The following is a 20,783-nucleotide window of genomic DNA, read 5'->3' on the forward strand; positions in this document are numbered from 1 at the left end:
CCTTACCTTGCACCTCGCGGCATCCGATCCGATGATTATTCAAGCAGAACTATTCTCGGGAATGAATATATCTATTAATAAATTAAAGGCTCTGATAATCAATATCTAAATAAATAATGGCTAATTATGAGCCTGAGCGCGATAAGAATTGCGCAGATTGTTTTCTTTGTGTATCTTCTTTATTGATGAACGTTTCGGTCCTATGTTCGGACCTTCCTCAGCATCTATCGGATTATAATATTGTTTTGCTGTTACAACGTGGTTACAAGTTTAATTGGTGCATATACATACATGTGTTAATGATATCATGTGCATTTATTCTTGGCCCGCTAACCTTGCCCGAATGTGGTGAGCGTCCCTCCGGTGCCAACCATGAAGGAAGCACATGTTAAATAGTTTTTGTTTTTTTTTAAACACATCGCGATATCCGAACCTTCAAGGGTTTATAGAGGGTTAATTTTTTGGTGTAGGATTAATTGTCTTATATACGAAGGCCACTCACCCCTTATCGAAACAATGAACTGCGGGCCTCAAGGTACAAGACACAACTGTCGCTTTTTAAATGGTTTTTAAATCTATCGTATTTGTTTGTCTCTCATTTGACACTACGCGCGCGGTACCGCGATGTGTTGTGTTGACATATGATGTGTTCATGACGTGTGTATTAGCGCGATGATTATATTTTCTTTAAACTATCCACTAACGTGAGATACGCGTGATGCAAGCTTTCTGTGTCGCTCTGTAGATTCAGACTATTTGCAAATTTTTTTGGTGGAGGTCAGGATGCGAGAGCCGTAATGCCTGTCAATAAAGCCGATGACGGTGCCTCTTTTTTGACAAAGAGGGTGTCAAGACTCGAAATTAAGGTACCTACCTGAAAAAGTGGGTTTATGGTACCAGTCAAATTTTATGAAGTTATTTTTTAAAATCATTGTTACGTCAAGAAAATTGAGCCGATTGTCGACTCCCTCCTCCATCGTGAACTGTAATCTCGGGTGGAATGAGTTGAATGTTTGCAATAAGTCGTTGGACATGGAGGAGGGAACCGCCAACGCGATGTCATCCACGTATCTGTAATAAAATGGAAGCGTGATAGGGAGACTCTCGATAGCCCTCTCTTCTAAATCCTGTAACGTTATGTCCGCTATGACCGGGGAGAGCGGGAAGCCCATAGGTGTACCGAAACTCTGTTTGTAATAATTGTCGTTGAATTTGAAGAAGGTGGAATCGAGAACGAAACGAATCGCTGTCAAGAATTCATCTCGGGGTATGTCGCAATTTCTACCGATATGATCCCACCTCTTTTTAATGCTATCCACTATGCAAGAGTTTCCAAGTTAATATTAAACACAATTGTGCATGGATATGCCTTACATACCGTGTACGGATGGTCAATATATTTACTTGGAGCGATCTGGGATTCTCTTACAAATCTTTTATTACATCTGGGAAGACGGAGGCGACCCGAAAGGCCACAGCCGAACCCACCACCACCACCGCCAAGCGCACCGAAGGAAGATAATAAAGCAATAAACCTCATTAAATAAGAAACCCATAACACCATGGAAATGAACGCGGTATATCCCTTACGACCAGAAGAAAATTCTACTTATACGTTAGAGATAAGAGAATATAAATAAAAAAGTTATGTAATATATATATTCTTTTTTTTTATAATAATAAATCAATTATAATAACAATAACAAAAAAAAGGGAGGAAAAAATAATTAATCATTAAAACGTTTTTTTTTCCTTTCTTTCCTCACTCTCTCCATCAACTTTGAAGATGAACCTCTTTTAAACCTTTATCAATTACATGAAACAGTTTTAACCATTTTAGAAATAGAAATCAAAAGTATCGACTCTTACCATTTAACCCGCGGACATTTGGAAGTGCGGATAACTCGCGCGGAATCTTCGTCACTCTTTTGGGTCCAATTAAAAAATGGTGAAAGGGATTTGACGGAACTCATTGAAGAACTTAATTTCCGGATGGACCGACGCGGACAATACCTCCACTTGTACCCACAAGACTTGAAAGAAAACGAACCGTGTGCAGTCAGAGTAAAGGACATCTGGCAACGCGGCATCATCATTAAAGTCAACAGGGTGACATTCATGGTCAAAATCTCCCTAAGAGACTAAGGGATGACAATATGGAGACCAATGGGGCAGGTATATCTTCTAGAAGACCGGTTCCGAAAATTGTCGTGGCAAAGTGTCAAATGCGGCCTGGCGTATATGGGCCCTGTAACCACAACTACAGAATGGCCCGAAGAAACAAGACAATTATGCAAGATTCTTGCAGCCCAACAAGAAGGATGGATACAAATTGTCCGTCCTCTTGGTGATAGGGACGCTATGGTAAAACTAGCGATATATAACGAATATACTGATGGGGCTCATAATATACGTAATGTATATGATACGTATCAAGTGATGCGGTACGCGGTAGCATCGCGATGTCATAATTAAGGTTATAACGTTATATTTAAATCTGTTGCAGAAAATATATTTGGTGCTATCGAATAAGTAGATTGAAATTTCGTATATATATCTGCTTATACATATTTATTTATTGTTTTATAAGTATATTTCTTGATTATATCTGAATATTATCTAAATTATAGCGCCAACCATGAAGAAAGCACATGTTATATTGTTTTTTTTTTAACACATCGCGATATCCGAACCTTCAAGAGTTTATAGAGGGTTAATTTTTTAGTGTGAGATTAATTGTCTTATATACGAAGGCCTCTCATCCCTTATCGAAGAAATGCACTGCGGGCCTCGAGGCACAAGACACAACTGTCGCTTTTTAAATGGTGTTTAAATCTATCGTATTTGTTTGTCTGTCTCTCATTTGACATTACGCGCGCGGTACCGCGATGTGTTATGTTGACATATGACGTGTTCATGACGTGTGTATTAGCGCGATGATTATATTTTCTTTAAACTGTCCACCAACGTGAGATACGCGTGATGCAAGCTTTTTGTGTCGCTCTGTAGATTCAGACTATTTGTTTGTTTTTTAATAAAGATCATTTCAGACATCAAGCGTTTCCCGTATATGTGCTTCTCATCCAAAACTTCTACTTTGTCCAACGCAAATTCATGATTTTTTAATCTGTGGTCCGTGATGACAGAATGTTGCGATGTTTTCCGGTTAATATGATTGCGATGTTCTGGCAGCTGCATCTACAATAATAAAAATTTTCCAACAAATATTCAATAAACACAGTTGCACCAATAGCAATAAAAATTATCATAGGAAAATAGGACCTTTTTCTAATCTGAACACGTGCAAGGAATCTTCGAACGAATATCGAACTCACCAATGGATGATCACCATGGGTAAAACGTGAAAAGTAGGAGAAACACCCCGCCTAACGAAGACACTGGCACATTTTTAATTTGCTAAGATTGGAAAATCCCCACTTCTGCGCAAATTCAATTTGTCAAAGTTTTGGAAGATTCCCACTCTTAGAATTAGAATACGCCCCAAAAAGAAAATTATAAAAAGAGAACTCGCGAACACATCATCTCTCTTATTTCTGCATCAATAACAATATAAAATTTTCTAACAAAATACCCAACAAACACAGCTGCATCTATAATAATAAAAATTTTCCAACAAATATTCAATAAACACAGCTGCACCAATAGCAATAAAAATTATCATAGGAAAATAGGACCTTTTTCTAATCTGAACACGTGCAAGGAATCTTCGAACGAATATCGAACTCACCAATGGACGATCACCACGGGTAAAACGTGTAAAGTAGGAGAAACACCCCGCCTAACGAAGACACTGGCACATTTTTAATTTGCTAAGATTGGAAAATCCCCACTTCTGCGCAAATTCAATTTGTCAAAGTTTTGGAAGATTCCCACTCTTAGAATTAGAATACGCCCCAAAAAGAAAATTATAAAAAGAGAACTCGCGAACATATCATCTCTCTTATTTCTGCAATTCTCAATCCGAGTGCATTTATTATTCTGCAACTTCCAATCCGAGTACTCTCGTTGTGTGTCGTTACTCGCGAGTTAGTTGTGAAAATCAATGTCTTCCATCAGCGGGGTCTTTCAACCATCATCAACCACAATCAACCAGCTAAAGCAGCGCCTAAAATCGCCAACCTCATATTTCCCACAAGAAAACACCGATTAAAAGTAAGTCGCTACCAACCAATTTTTCTTCACGCAAATTTCAATTAGAAATTATTACCTTATCATTTTCTATAGTGAAAAAAATCACCTTGCGTATTTCGATCAAACGACTTCATTCGTGAACTAAGCACATACACAGAGTTTATCGCAGGACTCGGAAGACATTGGCTCGAGCTGATCCACAAACAATTAAGATAGCTAATCGATATATTGCTAAGATTAATTATAATTTAGCCAAAGCGAATAGAATCGTTAGAATAATAAATAACATTAACGATCACAATTGCGAGTCTACACACACTTACACACATTCTAAAGACTTAATTACTCCAAGTTTGCCTTCCCATTTTTCTCCAAGCTACTCCCCAATATATTCCCCCGAACTCTTTTCTCCTGAACCGCCTTCCTCCCCGAGATCATTCTCGTCATTATCTACAGTCCTCTTGAATAATTCACTCGCTTCTTCTCCGCAGTTTTCGGAATCAGACAATTTCGAAAAGGCTAGAGAGGAGTTCTGCAATGAACTACCCGACTTAGAATCCGCTTCATCCTATCAGGATTAAATTAAATCGATATATCCCCCTTCATTCTCTTTCTCCATGATTCCATATTTCCTTTCTCACTCACACACGCACACATGTTTGCTTTTTTTTATTAATTAAATCTTCTTTCTGTATCAACCAGTCAGAACCTAAATGTTAACGATAGAATCTTTCCCTTGCATTCTGACTGATGTCCTCCGTATTAACGTAACACCCGCGAACTAACACACACACACATTCACACATACTCAAAAGAAAACGAATATTATATTTTTATTTTTTTTATATTATCATGTATACTTATCATTCATTTTAAAATGAATAAACTTATATTTGTTAATTAAAAATCAAAATAAATCCTTATTTACCCCCACTCATTCCTTAGATAAAGATCGCACTTGGCCCCATCCCGCGTAAAAGAGATTAAATTTTCTGACCGAAAAGGGACCTTTTCCTTCTTTACCTATATGAATTCTAAATTCGTATATGTGGAAAAACATGTCCGCACTCAAATAAATGAACTTTACAGAAACTTATTATTACACCAATGTAAATTAAAAAAACGAATGTTGCATAATGCATTAACCATAGCTACTCAAGCACCTGACATTTTTGCATATCACCTAATGAAGGGACCTGGATATATGGCCCTTTTAGCAGGGGGAAGTAATTCACATAATGAAATGTGTACCAGTGGATGTAAAACTCGCAAGAACAAAGGAATGTTACGATCAATTACCGGTAATCCGAGAAAATCGAACATATTTCTTAACGCCTCAAACTCATATATTATTACAACAAGGAACGCAGACGACATGCAATCCATTTGCACCTGCCATGTACCTCTTAGAGGATTCATGGTACAAATTTATACCTAACCCGGTAGATACTTTACCACCAACGATTATGAAACTATTAACCAGGCCTACTTAGAAATACATCAACCCTGGATCACTCGCCACTAGTGGCATATATTCTGAAGGAGAATTAAAAGATCTCAGAGACCATATAATGTTTCCGGCCGAACAACCGTCAGTGTTTAACACCATAGCAAGAGGAGTGATGGGAAGATCCGCTTCTCTACAGGGGGGCTCCATTTCCAATTTATTGGACGAAGCATCAATGGAAAAGATAGACACTTCCGCTTGGAAAAAATTCTGGAATAAGTTCCTATTTTTCGGCAACATCAGCGCTGGACTACTCGGCATATATCTAATTGCAAAAGTTTCCAACTTAATATTAGACACAATTGTGCATGGATATGCCTTACATACCGTGTACGGATGGTCAATATATTTACTTGGAGCGATCTGGGATTCTCTTACAAATCATTTATTACATCTGGGAAGACAGAGGCGACCCGAAAGGCCACAGCCGAACCCACCACCACTACCGCCAAGCGCACCGAAGGAAGGTAATAAAGCAATAAACCTCATTAAACAAAAAACCCATAACACCATGGAAATGAACGCGGTATATCCCTTGCTACGACCGGAAGAAAATTCTACTTATACGTTAGAGATAAAAGAATAAAAATAAAAAAGTTATAGATTATATATATTCTTTTTTTTTATAATAATAAACCAATTATAATAACAATAACAAAAAAGGGAAGGAAAAAATAATTAATCATTAAAACGTTTTTTTTCCTTTCTTTCCTCTGTCTCTCCATCAACTTTGAAGATGAACCCCTTTTAAACCTTTCTGAATTACATGAAACAGTTTTAACCATTTTAGAAATGGAAATCAAGAGTATCGACACCTACCATTTAACCCGCGGACGTTTGGAAGTGCGGATAACTCGCGCGGAATCTCCGTCACTCTTTTGGGTCCAATTAAAAAACGGTGAAAGGGATTTGCCGGAACTCATTGAAGAACTTAATTTCTGGATAGAACGACGCGGACAATACCTCCACTTGTATCCACAAGACTTGAAAGAAAAAGAAACCGTGTGCAGTCAGAGTAAAGGACATCTGGCAACGCGGCATCATCATTAAAGTCAACAGGGTGACATTCATGGTCAAAATCTCCCTAAGAGACTGGGGGATTACAATATGGAGACCAATGGGGCAGGTATATCTTCTAGAAGACCGGTTCCGAGAATTGTCGTGGCAAAGCGTCAAATGCGGCCTGGCGTATACGGGCCCTGTAACCACAACTACAGAATGGCCCGAAAAAACAAGACAATTATGCAAGATTCTTGCAGCCCAACAAGAAGGATGGGTACAAATTGTCCGTCCTCTTGGTGATAGGGCCGCTATCGTAAAACTAGCGATATATAACGAACATACTGATAGGGCTCATAATATACGTAATGTATATGATACGTATCAAGCGATGCGGTAGCATCGCGATGTCATAACCAGACTATTAGCAAATTTTTTTGGTGAAAGTCAGGATGCGAGAGCCGTAATGCTCTGTCAATAAGGCCGATGACGGTGCCTCTTTTGTGACAAAGAGGGTGTCGAAACTCGAAATGAAGGTACCTTCCTGAAAAAGTGGGTTTATGGTACCAGTCAAATTTTATGAAGTTATTTTTTAAAATCATTGTTACGTCAAGAAAATTGAGCCGATTGTCGACTCCCTCCTCCATCGTGAACTGTAATATCGGGTGGAATAAGTTGAATGTTTGCAATAAGTCGTTGGACATGGAGGAGGGAACCGCCAACGCGATGTCATCCACGTATCTGTAATAAAATGGAAGCGTGATGGGGAGACTCTCGATAGCCCTCTCTTCTAAATCCTGTAATGTTATGTCCGCTATGACCGGGGAGAGCAGGGAGCCCATAAGTGTACCGAAACTCTGTTTGTAATAATTGTCGTTGAATTTGAAGAAGGTGGAATCGAGAACGAAACGAATCGCTGTCAAGAATTCATCTCGGGGTATGTCGCAATTTCTACCGATATGATCCCACCTCTTTTTAATGCTATCCATTATGCAAGAGTTTCCAAGTTAATATTAGACACAATTGTGCATGGATATGCCTTACATACCGTGTACGGATGGTCAATATATCTACTTGGAGCGATCTGGGATTCTCTTACAAATCTTTTATTACATCTGGGAAGACGGAGGCGACCCGAAAGGCCACAGCCGAATCCACCACCACCACCGCCAAACGCACCGAAGGAAGATAATAAAGCAATAAACCTCATTAAACAAAAAACCCATAACACCATGGAAATGAACGCGGTATATCCTTTGCTACGACCGGAAGAAAATTCTACTTATAGGTTAGAGATAAAAGAATAAGAATAAAAAAGTTATAGAATATATATATTCTTTTTTTTATAATAATAAACCAATTATAATAACAATAACAAAAAAAGGGGAGGGGAAGTGCGGATAACTCGCGCGGAATCTCCGTCACTCATTTGGGTCCAATTAAAAAACGGTGAAAGGGAGTTGCCGGAACTCAATGAAGAACTTAATTTCCGGATAGACCGACGCGGACAATACCTCCACTTGGACCCACAAGACTTGAAAGAAAAAGAAACCGTGTGCAGTCAGAGTAAAGGACATCTGGCAACACGGCATCATCATTAAAAGAATAAAAATAAAAAAGTTATATAATATATATATTCTTTTTTTTATAATAATAAACCAATTATAATAACAATAACAAAAAAGGGAAGGAAAAAATAATTAATCATTAAAACGTTTTTTTTTTTTCATTTTTCCTCACTCTCTCCATCGACTTTGAAGATGAACCCTTTTAAACCTTTCTCAATTACATGAAACAGTTTTAACCATTTTAGAAATGGAAATCAAGAGTATCGACACCCACCATTCAAACCGCGGACGTGTGGAAATGCGGATAACTCGCGCGGGATCTCCGTCACTCTTTTGGGTCCAGTTAAAAAACGGTGAAAGGGATTTGACGGAACTCATTGAAGAACTTAATTTCCGGATGGACCGACGCGGACAATACCTCCATTTGTACCCACAAGTCTTGAAAGAAAACGAACCGTGTGTAGTCAGAGTAAAGGACATCTGGCAACGCGCCATCATCATTAAAGTCAACAGGGTGACATTCATGGTCAAAATCTCCCTAAGAGACTGGGGGATGACAATATGGAGACCAATGGGGCAGGTATATTTTCTAGAAGACCGGTTCCAAGAATTGTCGTGTCAATTGCGCAAAGCCAATTGAACAAAGCGTCAAATGCGCCTGGCGTATACGGGCACCGTCGGTGCGAACACTCCCCGGTAAATTGCGGATAGTGCCCTAAATCTCAAACCCCAATTGGCTCCCGCTAGGCCACCTAATTTTTGGAAGAGCATCCCGACTTTGCTCTTTAAATATAGGCAATGTGTTCTTATTTTTAGAAATTTGTCTATATAAACGCCAAGATATTTGACGGTCTGTTTAAACCCTATCTTCGTGCCTCTAATTTTTATTATCGGCGGCCTATTTTCGAGAGTCGCGATCTTTTTATTATTCTTACGCTTCCTATCCGGTCGTGCTCCTCCCCGTCTGCCTATTGGGTTCCTATTTATCGCGGCGCTTTTCAATATGATAGCTTCAGTCTTACGTTCCGAAATCTGAAACTTCGCGGACTCGTATCAATCAACTATCGCAACTATTGACCACCCGTTGGCCTTCTGATTCTATTTCGTTACGCGAGTCACCGTTTATGACCACGACGAGGTCGTCCGCGTACGCGGCGAACCGATCTCCGACCATGCCTTCCAGGAGCCGCAGAAGGCCGTCAAACATGAGGTTCCAACAAGCCGGACCGAGGACGGAGCCCTTTGGGCACCCTCTCGTGGCCCGCTTGAACACCTCCGTAGAACCGAACGCGATTTGAACTTTACGATTTTCGAAGTAACTCCGGAGAACTTCGAAGACGTTTCGCGGACAATTTCGTTCCTTTAAGCTAGCTAATACAAGGGCCCAGCAGACATTATCAAAAGCCCCGGAGATGTCGAAAAGAAGTGCGACGGCATATCTTCTTTCAGAGGCAGAGACCATACGCCGCAACTACACAATAGCATCCTCCGTCGATCTTCCGTGCATAAACCCGAACTGCCGATCGGAGACCCTACCCGGTGCCAATGCCGTGTCCATGAGGCGGGTTTTGAGAAGTTTCTCGAAAAGATAACAAACATACTGATGGGGCTCATAATATACGTAATGTATATGATACGTATCAAGCGATGCGGTAGCATCGCGATGTCATAATTAAGGTTATAAGGTTATATTTAAATCTGTTGCAGAAAATATATTTGGTGCTATCGAGTAAGTAGATTGAAATTTCGTATATATATCTGCTTATACATGTTTATTTATTGTTTTATAAGTATATTTCTTGATTATATCTGAATATTATCTAAATTATAGCGCCAACCATGAAGCACGTTGTTCTTTTTTTTTTAACACATCGCGATATCCGAACCTTCAAGGGTCTATAGAGGGTTAATTTTTTGGTGTGAGATTAATTGTCTTATATACGAAGGCCACTCACCCCTTATCGAAGCAATGCACTGCGGGCCTCGAGGCACAAGACACAACTACTCATCCTTCCCCGAGTCTGGACGTAACAATTGATATGATTGTTGGCTAATGGTAATGCGTTGTGGATAATGCCGTGTAAAAATTCGGCGGGACCATGCAACGGACTGTTGACAGATGATACGATAATGCGGAGAGGTGGTCCGTTTTGTGAATCTTCGGCGCACCATAGGCTCTCGGTAAGACACCGTCTGTGCAATTAAGTTTCTTGTAAGTCTTATCTGTTATGTATTCACGTTTTTTCCACCTCGAGAGCAAATCGTGTAGATTTCTAATGAGTTTTTTTGTGGGATCTTTCTTAATGGATATATATGTATTATTATCTCCCAAGAGGGCGTTCATTTTATTAATGTAATCTGTTTTGTGAAGGGCTACAGTAGTGTTACCCTTATCTGCTCGTGTGAAAATCACGTCCGGGTCATCACGCCCGCATAAAATTCCGCACAGTTCGCGACGCTCCGACGAGCTCTTTATCTATTGTAGAATGTGTGAATGAGTAGTTTATGAGATTGTTTATGATGGGAGTCACTCTGTTACGAATGGTTAGTCGAATGTTTGCAGGGAGTTTGTTTGTGTTATTGTCGACATTCTTGATAAATTCTGTTATTATTTTTTCTTTGCTGTTGATCGGCAGACAAAAGTTCTCTCCTAGTTGTAGGAGTCCCTGTACTACAGGGGGGATATGTATGGATGTTAAATTGACGAACCATTTGTTTTGATTGCGTAGTGGGGAGGGGGAAGGATCTTGGAAAGAGGAAGGTTGGAGGGTGATTTTAAGGATGGAGGATTCATGTGAAGAAGTGAAAGGTTTTAATGAGTAATCGGTGGTTGTGAACGTTTGAATACGAGCTTCTTGCGTGGGATGCGCATGAGTCGTCGACACGTCGGACGCGCGCACAATCGCGGCAGAAAAATATTGTACCGGATTGATTCTCTTCTTTATGAGAATTTTATGTTTGTTGTAGAGCCATATGAATTTTTTGTTTAATCTATCTTGTTCGCTCTCGAAGTGGAGGTGGAGAGATTTGTTCTGTGTGTTAAAGAAGTTGTTGCAAATCGACGTCGGTAACATGTATGTAATGGACCTAACAATTTTAAAACAACGCATTCGCAACACACGAATTTGTTCATAAGCGTCATATATCTCGTTGCAAATCATGCTCTTTGCGAAACGTTGTAGAATCTTGTCGAATTTTATGACTGACCCTTTATTATGTAAATGTTCCTCGTAGCGTGTAAAACGATTAAGGTGTGATAAAACTATGCCTGCTTTAATGCAGTTTTTAAGGAACCTAATACGTAGGAGCGAGGAGCACATATACGCTTGATGTCTGAAATGATCTTTATTAAAAGACAAACAAATAGTCTGAATCTACAGAGCGACACAGAAAGCTTGCATCACGCGTATCTCACGTTGGTGGACAGTTTAAAGAAAATATAATCATCGCGCTAATACACACGTCATGAACACGTCATATGTCAACACAACACATCGCGGTACCGCGCGCGTAATGTCAAACGAGAGACAGACAAACAAATACGATAGATTTAAACACCATTTAAAATCTACAGAGCGACACAGAAAGCTTGCATCACGCGTATCTCACGTTGGTGGACATTTGCTCTGGAGGTGGAAAAAACGTGAATATTTATTTAGATATTGAATATATCTATGTACCAATTCCCCGTTACCACGGTTGGGGTCACGCCGATAACCCTTTCGTTGGCCTGTTACAGCATCTCCAATGTGGCGATCGGATTCTAGTAACACAGTGTTTAAATTGACTTGTCCATTTAAGTACGGGCAAGATTTTTATAAGCAACTACTTGTCGGTAAATTATTGCGTGACTTTGGAATTGTCATGTGACTATGACCAACAAGTGTGTCCGGTGAAGCAGCATGGGACAATCGAGCGGCTCCCGGATCCAGAATTGTCTTCCTGTCCTAATGATAACTGGAGGACCATTTAGGGCCAGCAACGAAAAAGAACTAGGGGGGCCGATGGGCGGCCCCGGAGAGGCCGCAACCGGCGGCTTCGCTGCCAACAGGACGCGCTGGGCGCGCGTCTGCCCAGCCCTTCCCCCTGTGCCCCCTATTGGCCGCCGCGCCGTCCTGCAGACGCCCACTAACACAACCTATCTTGCCTTCACAAATTAGTGCCTCCCGCCACATTTTTTCCCTCCACCTTCACAAGTGGATAACCAACTTAAACCAAAGCATCTCACAAAATAATTGACAGTTAAATACAATCGTAAGTTCATACTCATTTACTTATACAATCATTTCAAGTCACCTATACACTGACTCGTTCGTTTGCTACATCTTAATTACGTGCCTGTAAGTGAAATTTGTCGAAAATTCTTGTAGATCTTCAAGGACATTGAGAAACAGAGTTTCTTGGCTCCCAGAGTTAAAGATCGCTATGTACACACATTTCGTTCGTTCACTACCTCTTAGTTATGTGCCTGTAAGTAAAATTTGTCGAAAATAATGACTGTCATTCCCGCCAAGTAATGCTGGTCATAATTGACCTTGGCTCATCAATGTATAGACTATATACAGACCTATGACATCCATAGATGGTAACACCATTACGAAGTGTTAATCCGGTTACGAGGTATGAAGATCCTGTTAGAAGGATTCGCCAAAGACCTTCAATAAACAGATGAAATAAACGACGCTAGACAAGATAAGCAACTCGTCCTCAAGATCCTCCTCGAATAAATTCAAACAAATCTGTTTCTATACCAATATCCTATATACGCCAACTCTTAACAGCTTCCTCAATTTCCCTCAGCTATTCACAATAACTCATTCTTCACCTCCACTTACCACGTATAATATGCTAAAATTTCTGCCGTATGGCTTTTCACTTGAGCAATAATAAGGTAGCTATAACAGAGTAAGCGCCTGTAGACAACACCTCCACCAAACAGGTGTCAATATCAGAACCGTCACTGCTTAACAGTACCTTGCGTTTCCGCTATATTAGCGTGAACACGGAGATTTATTGCCTAATCAAATGACAGTAGGTTTTGACAAATTAATTACTATTCGCAATTCATATGATCGAACTATTAAAACAAAATTAGAGCTCTTACCACATATCTTGCCTCATCCATCCATTAGTCCATAAATAATTGAGTAAAATATAATAATCTCATTAATAGAGAGAATAATCTGTATCATACTTGAACTTCGATTTATCTCTATTGCAATTCTATTACAAAATTAGAAGCTTATTATTTATTTTAAAACTATAAGATACGATTTCACGTTTTGCCGTTAAAACGAGCGAACAAAGCGATAGATTTGTAGCTCGTAATCCAGCAGCTACAATTTTGTAGTTTGAGCAGGTTCAAAGCATTACCGTTCAAGCTGTGTGAAACGCTGATGCACTACTGACATAGCTGCCGTGCCGTGTTGATCGCGTGTACCGAAGACACATAATCTTGCAGAATAACTAAAAAACATTAAAAATCCATTCAAAGAAAATAAAGATGAAAAAGTATATATACATAAAATTAAGTTCTTTTTATACAAGCTTCAGTTATACAAGTTGTATATACAAGCTTCTGTTATACAAGTTGTTTATACAAGCTTTTTATACAAAAAAATATCAGAGTTTTACTTTAATAAAGAAATGGCAGATATACATTTTTTATGTATAGTCGTGCTAATGGAAGTGCTTTAGCTGCACGATGTTTACGTGGAAAAAATTCCTAATCGAAGAATTCGCTTTCATACACTGTTTCAAAATTTTCACCAACGTCTTTGTGACTCAGGCTCATTTAAAACTCGCCATCGAGACTCTGGCAGGCCTAGATCTGTATCGATGCCCAATACGGAGAATTGCATTTTAAGGATAACAGAAGAAAATCCCGGAACTAGCGTAAGAAGGATATCCGATGTCGTAGGAATCGGTACTACTCTTATCTGGAGAACGCTTCATAAGCAGTTAGGACCGTGGCACATAAAAAAACTTAAGCATTAAGACTTAAGACGTAAGCGAATTGACCAATCACGGTCGAACAGTAAGGCAGCCATATTGAAACGTAAGCTACGCTGAAAATTCCGTATGTTTGAAATTCTTAAGTCTTAAGTCTTACTGCTTAAGTTTTTCTATGTGCCACGGCCCTTACTCTATCCAACGTGTATACCATATCCAACGAGTGCAAGCACTCACTCCACCAGATTAGCAAGCAAAAATAGAACTTTCACCGTAGGTACTCGTAAAATGTGCTTCGAATCCGAATTTCGTACCTTGCATTTTATTTACTGATGAAGCTGCATTTACGAAACGGAATCACAAATTTCCACAATGATTACGTCTGGACAGTAAAAAATCCTCACGCATTTATTCAAACAAACCACCAACACAGATTTTCGTTAAATGTTTGGATAGGCATTATGGGAGATCACCTCTATTGGCCCTGTAACACTCCCAAATCGGCTTTCAGGCGCTGTTTATCTCAATTTCTTAGTGAATATATTACCTCAATTCTTAGAGAATATGCCTTTGGCTGAAAGATTATCGATGTGATACATGCATGATGGGGCTCCTTCTCATTTTATGCGTAATGTGAGAGAGCACTTAAAACACGGTGTTCGGTCAAACATGGATTGGACGTGGTGGATCAATTGCATGGCCCTCTCCATAGACATAGTATATCTAGACCGAGCGTTTGCCTTTATTTAAGGAGTGGGGGTAAAGATATATTATGTTTTTCAAATATCCCTATAAAAAAAGTCCAAAGGATTTAAATCAAGGGATTGAGGGGGCCATAAACATAGCATATTTAGATCGAGTGTTGAAGAGTGGGGGCCAAGGTGCACGTAGAAAAAGACATACTCTGTTCCGTGTCCCTTGCGTTCTCTCTCGCTCGCACGTAGCATAGCGAAACTTTACAATGGCGTATCTGGATTTTAAAAAATGGTAAATTTTTCGAAATATCCCCACCACTCAATATTTTTCTTTGATATTTTGAAAAAAATTTCAAATTATATTAAAGTACATTTGAAACCATAAAACTTTTGTTTAAACAATTTTTTCATATTTCTTTTTGTTTCAATAATATTCGCTTCGGAATGTAAAAACCGATTTTTTCTAAGGGGTTGTTTTCACCCCTGAGACCGATTTTTAGCACCAACAAAAAATCGTTTTGTTATTAGGGTCTACTACTCTATAATTATGCAAAGTTTCAGGTTTTTTTTAATTTTCGCGTTGCCGAATGTTCCTTGTTAGAAGAATGACTTTTCACTATTATGTGACCGAATCCAGCGTGCTTGTCAAATAATTCGACAAAGACCTGGAATTTTCGAGAGAGTTCGCGATTCTATAAGAAGATGCCAAGCGTGTATGAAAATGGGAGGACATGTGGAACACCTTCTGTAAATATCGAGATAAAGATTTAGTGAAAACATTTAGGCCTATTGCACAATGCAAAAGTACAAGCAATATTAGAAATAGGGCATAACATAGGCAACAGAAATAACTACATTTCAACTTACCAAAAACTGTGTATCAACGCACAATAGAATATGGAATAGGCAATAGGAATAGATTTCCTGACACGTTAGATCTCTGTTCTCTATTGCCTATTCTTGACCAATCACAGTGATTCAGTTTATTTGCTAAAACGGGCGTGTATTTTCAAATAAAGTTAGAGTGTGTGTCCGTTGTCCGTAGACGTTTTGGATTACACTAGGTGCCACTTAATCTGAAAAAAACAAGAAGATCTTTTGACGTTACATTTCTTCGCACGAGGTCGAACGAACAGTGCTATGGCTCACAATTATTATAAAAAAAGATTTTACACAATGCAAGAAAATGTTTTAGATATCAATAATGTTAACACATGGATACTGAATATTTAACACAAACTCAAAAATATGGAGACGAATTATTAATAGAACTTGTGCAATCTGGCCCATTTCTTTACAATAAAAGTTGTCAAAAATACAGGCCTGAAATTCGGGCATGAAAGAAAATGCATGGGCAGAGATATCTTCTGTTAATATGTTAAATATTTAACTGAATGTTTAGTAGCTTAATTAAAATCCATTTATCATATGCAATAGAAGTTCATATTATGTACAGAATTCATATCAAACCGATGAATTATCGATTATTGGTATTTCCATATAGTTTCCGTATATGTTTGAAGAAAATTGCATCTTTTGAAAAAAATACTATATTGATAGATGATATTGTCATTTGGTTTTCCTATAATACGACTTATCGCTTCTCCACACTGATGATTAAATGATGATTAAATGATTATTTTATCATTAAAGCGTGTATGTTCAATAGAAATATATTTTAGTACCAAATTTAGTGAAACAGCTATTTAAATTATAAATATGTAAAATGCACCGAGAGTATACATATAGCTATTTTCTTTGTCAAAAATATTCGTATGTATATTTATATTCAAAGCAAATTACAAGAAATCAGAGATAATATTTTAATATTATAAATATTATAGGATAGAATAATTTGTAAAAAGACTTTTTATCTGTATTTTATTCATGTTATTTATCTATACATTTTATCTATTATTTTTACCTTTTATAATTTTTTATATTTATTATTTTATCCATTATTTTTATACCTTTTATAATTCGAAGACCAAGAGAAAGAGCAGTTGGCATATAAAAACAACAGGACAGATTTATGAGATTCCTATACCAAGTTTCATTGGTCCATTATAATTGGGCCAGATGAGGAAGACGAAACAATAAAGAAAACCATGAGCAGTTGTGAGAAGTAGAACTTAGTTATATGTATCTCAGACAACTTGTATAATTATATATGGGCAACTTCTTCTCATTTTTAAAAATTTCTTTAAAAAAAAATAATACGAAAATGATTTTTCGATTATTCTATACAATTACAATATTAATTCTATAATTTTCTAATTAAGACAATTGTCACTTAATTTTTTCAATTGATTATTTATATACTTTATTGCTATGCTTCATCAAGCAGTGCACTCGTCATTGTGCCCGCGCTTGCGCAATAATCTTATTGAAATAGAAGGATAGATATTACTCTCTCGCTCTATCTCAACTCGGCCTTTTAATTTTAGTCACAAGGCATCCAGATATATAAGATCTATATTGAACACTCATGGTTAAAAAAAATGGTTCGACTTTACGTGGAAAGAACATATTCAATAATACATTTTTGTCAAAATTATATACAATTAAATCAATCCGAACAATTTTTAGAAATCATATAACATGGCATTTCATTTGTATGCGAACTGCTTTCAATGCAAGAAATTTATTATCTTGAGTAGATTGTAGGAAACAATTATTAATAATAAATGAATGGGCACATAAATGTACAGATTGTATTAAAGAATATTTATTCAATCGATCAACACAAATAATAACTATCAAAGTATTGTCGCAAAAATAAGATTTTTTCAAAATTCGGATGAAACGGCCTAACAGCAGCTAAAGACATGTCAAAGTCAGAACATTTCATTAACTACTGAAATGTTAATAATAAATCAATGGTAAAAATAATGACGAGTAAAATGTTCGAGAAAAATTATTTCTTGATGTCATATATCGTTTTGAATAAAAAGAGTATCACATCTTAAAAGTATACATATCTAGATGAGTAATTATAGGGGGAACGTCGCAAGAATAATATCGTGATAAAAGGAGCAAGATGGGGAACAAGAAAAATTTAACAGTAGGCGAGTGAATTCGTAAAAGAGTAATAAAACTATAATGAATACAAAGAATCACAAGAATGATCTTTATAAAAACATAATGACAGAAGAAGGATACACCAAGATATTTAACAAGAAAAATTTAAATCCTATATTTAAAGCATCTCACAGTTGAATATCAAGATTCAAGAAGTCCCACCGAATTGTTTCAAGAAAAATTATGAAGTTTGTTATTAGAAAAACATTGGAAGATTCCATTAATTTTCAAAAAACAACTGATGATTTTCTGGAAACAGTAAAACCTCTTATTGAACAGTTTGGATCTGAAAATATTTATAATTCAGATCAAAGTGGTTTGCAATTGGAAATTCATTCTGGAAGATCATTGTCTAACCAAAGAGTAAAGACAGTAGAACGTCGTGCAATCTGTATCATCAACAACCCATTCATACACGATACAACCAATAATATCCTGTAATGGCAATTTGCTGTCATTTTTATTTATTGTATTAAAAGAAGCTAATGGTAGATTTGGACCAAGAGATATCTAACAAGAAAATTTAAATCCTATATATAAAGCATTTCACAGTTGGATATCAAGATTCAAAAAGTCCCACCGAATTGTTTCAAGAAAAGTTACGAAGTCTGTTACTAGAAAAACATTGGAAGATTCCGTTAATTTTCAAAAAACAAATGATGATTTTCTGAAAACAGTAAAACCTCTTATTGAACAGTTTGGATCTGAAAATATTTATAATTCAGATCAAAGTGGTTTCCAATTGGAAATTTATTCTGGAAATCATTGTCTAACCAAGGAGTAAAGACAGTAGAACGTGTCGTGCAATCTGTATCATCAACAACCCATTCATACACGATACAACCAATAATATCCTGTAATAGCAATTTGCTGTCACCTTTATTTATTGTATTAAAAGAAGCTAATGGTAGATTTGGACCAAGAGTAGAAGAAAACTTGTTTAAACCAACAAATGTTATTGTAAAAGCATCGAAATCTGGTAAAATGACATCAGGTATAAATTTCCTTTTATAACTATTTTATATTTCATTTAACAATCTAATAAGAATCATAAAAAAACTATTAAATTAACATTTATGTTTCTTACAGATTATTTTAAAATGTGATTAGAAGAAGCTTATTTTCCAAACATTGGTACCTCTATTAAGCTAGCAGGACCAAATCAGCAGAATCAAACTGGACCTATCAGATTATTTAGTATCCATTTTGTACTAATTTGTACCACTAATAATAATATTGTACCTCGTGCCATTTCCAAAAAAACCATGGCGCTGCTACCATCAAATTAAGCTAGCAGGACCAAACTAAAACAAAACAAAAAGATAAAAATAAGACCAGAAATCAAAAGGGCTGAATTTGTACTAATTTGTACCATCCAAATAAACTCAATATATTTAGCCCTTAAGCTTAAAACAACCCCCAATTGAATTTAGCCCTATTAAGCTCAAGAGTAAAGTACTCCTTCCTATTAGCAGAATCAATCGCTACTTATATACTTGACGCGTATTAATTTGTACCATCAAATTCTAAAGTTTCAGATTTTGTATCCCCGCCGATCCTTTGAAAACTATCCTTGACCATTATCCGTCTCAAGAGTAAAGTACCTTTCGCCACGTGTAGAATCAATCGCTACTTGTACACACGACGCGACATAATTTGTACCATCAAAATCTAAAGTTTCAGATTTTGTACTCCCGCCGTTCCTTCGACAACTACCCCCGACCTCTCTCAATCTCAAAAGTAAAGTACCCTTTGCGAAAAGCAGAATCAATCGCTACTTGTACACACGACGCGACATAATTTGTACCATCAAAATCTAAAGTTTCAGATTTTGTACCCCCGCCATTCCTTCAATAAGGGTCGGGGGTAGTTTTCGTTTTTCCAAGGAACGGCGGGGGTACAAAATCTGAAACTTTAGATTTTGATGTTACAAATTATGGCGCGTCAAGTGTATAAGTAGCGATTGATTCTGCTGATTGGAAAGAGTACTTTACTCTTGAGCTTAATAGGGCTAAATTCAATTGGGGGTTGTTTTAAGCATAAGGGCTAAATATATTGAGTATATTTGGGTGGTACAAATTAGTACAAATTCAGCCCTTTCGATTTCTGGTCTTATTTTTATCTTTTCGTTTTGTTTTAGTTTGGTCCTGCTAGCTTAATTTGATGGTAGCAGCGCCACGGTTTTTTTGGAAATGGCACGAGGTACAAAATTATTATTAGTGGTACAAATTAGTACAAAATAAGTACTAAATAATCTGATAGGTCCAGTTTGATTCTGCTGATTTGGTCCTGCTAGCTTAATAGAGGTAACATTGGTTCTAATAGCGTTCTTCTTATCATCGATTCATCTGGACATTGCCCCAATACCATTTCGGATTTAACACCTCCAGGAAAACATATTACTACTATGATAATACCGAAAGGCGCTGCTAGGAAAATACAACCATTAGATGTTTATGGATTTAGAATTTGGAAAAATTTTGTTAAAAGATTTTCAGATATTGTTTTACTATTGGAAAGTAATATAAATTTGCATGAACAAAATAATATAATAAAATTGCAATCTCTGATACATAATCAATTGTCATCCCCATGATATTAGAGTCCTTATAGTAAGAGTCTGGACATAGTTATCATCCTTCCTATTGGTTTCGACGAAATATAGCGGAACCAATAAAATGTCTCGAATCTGTACTTTGTGCACGGTATTATTCAAGTGATAGGAATGGAACAATAAGGAAACAAACTTGTTTTTAACAGTTTTATTTGTTAAAAATATTAACATATATATATATAAATATTATATTATATTAAAATAAAAACAATATA

At 37.1% G+C, this 20,783-nt stretch overlaps 1 protein-coding gene and 1 pseudogene across 4 annotated transcripts in view; one reads left to right on the forward strand and one right to left on the reverse strand.

The window, feature by feature from the left end:
- LOC115240533 (F-box/LRR-repeat protein 14) overlaps positions 1-20,783 on the reverse strand; it is a 90,930-nt gene that overhangs the window by 43,019 nt on the left and 27,128 nt on the right. The window contains exons 2-4 of one of the 4 annotated variants that reach the window (XM_029815742.1): positions 12,794-13,692; positions 11,907-12,694; positions 10,234-10,419 (exon numbers count right to left, since the gene is read on the reverse strand). The exons of 1 other annotated variant lie outside the window; for it this stretch is intronic. The gene's annotated coding sequence lies outside the window, so the exon portion shown is untranslated. Of the gene's footprint in view, positions 1-10,233; positions 10,420-11,798; positions 12,695-12,793; positions 13,693-20,783 lie in introns of those variants that run through there. 2 more of the 4 variants (XM_029815743.1, XM_029815740.1) reach the window with 2 other exon arrangements.
- On the forward strand, positions 18,675-20,550 carry LOC115240531 (annotated as a pseudogene).

This window comes from Formica exsecta, unplaced genomic scaffold, assembly GCF_003651465.1.
Source record: "Formica exsecta isolate Colony F162 unplaced genomic scaffold, ASM365146v1 scaffold44, whole genome shotgun sequence".
NCBI lineage: Eukaryota > Metazoa > Arthropoda > Insecta > Hymenoptera > Formicidae > Formica > Formica exsecta.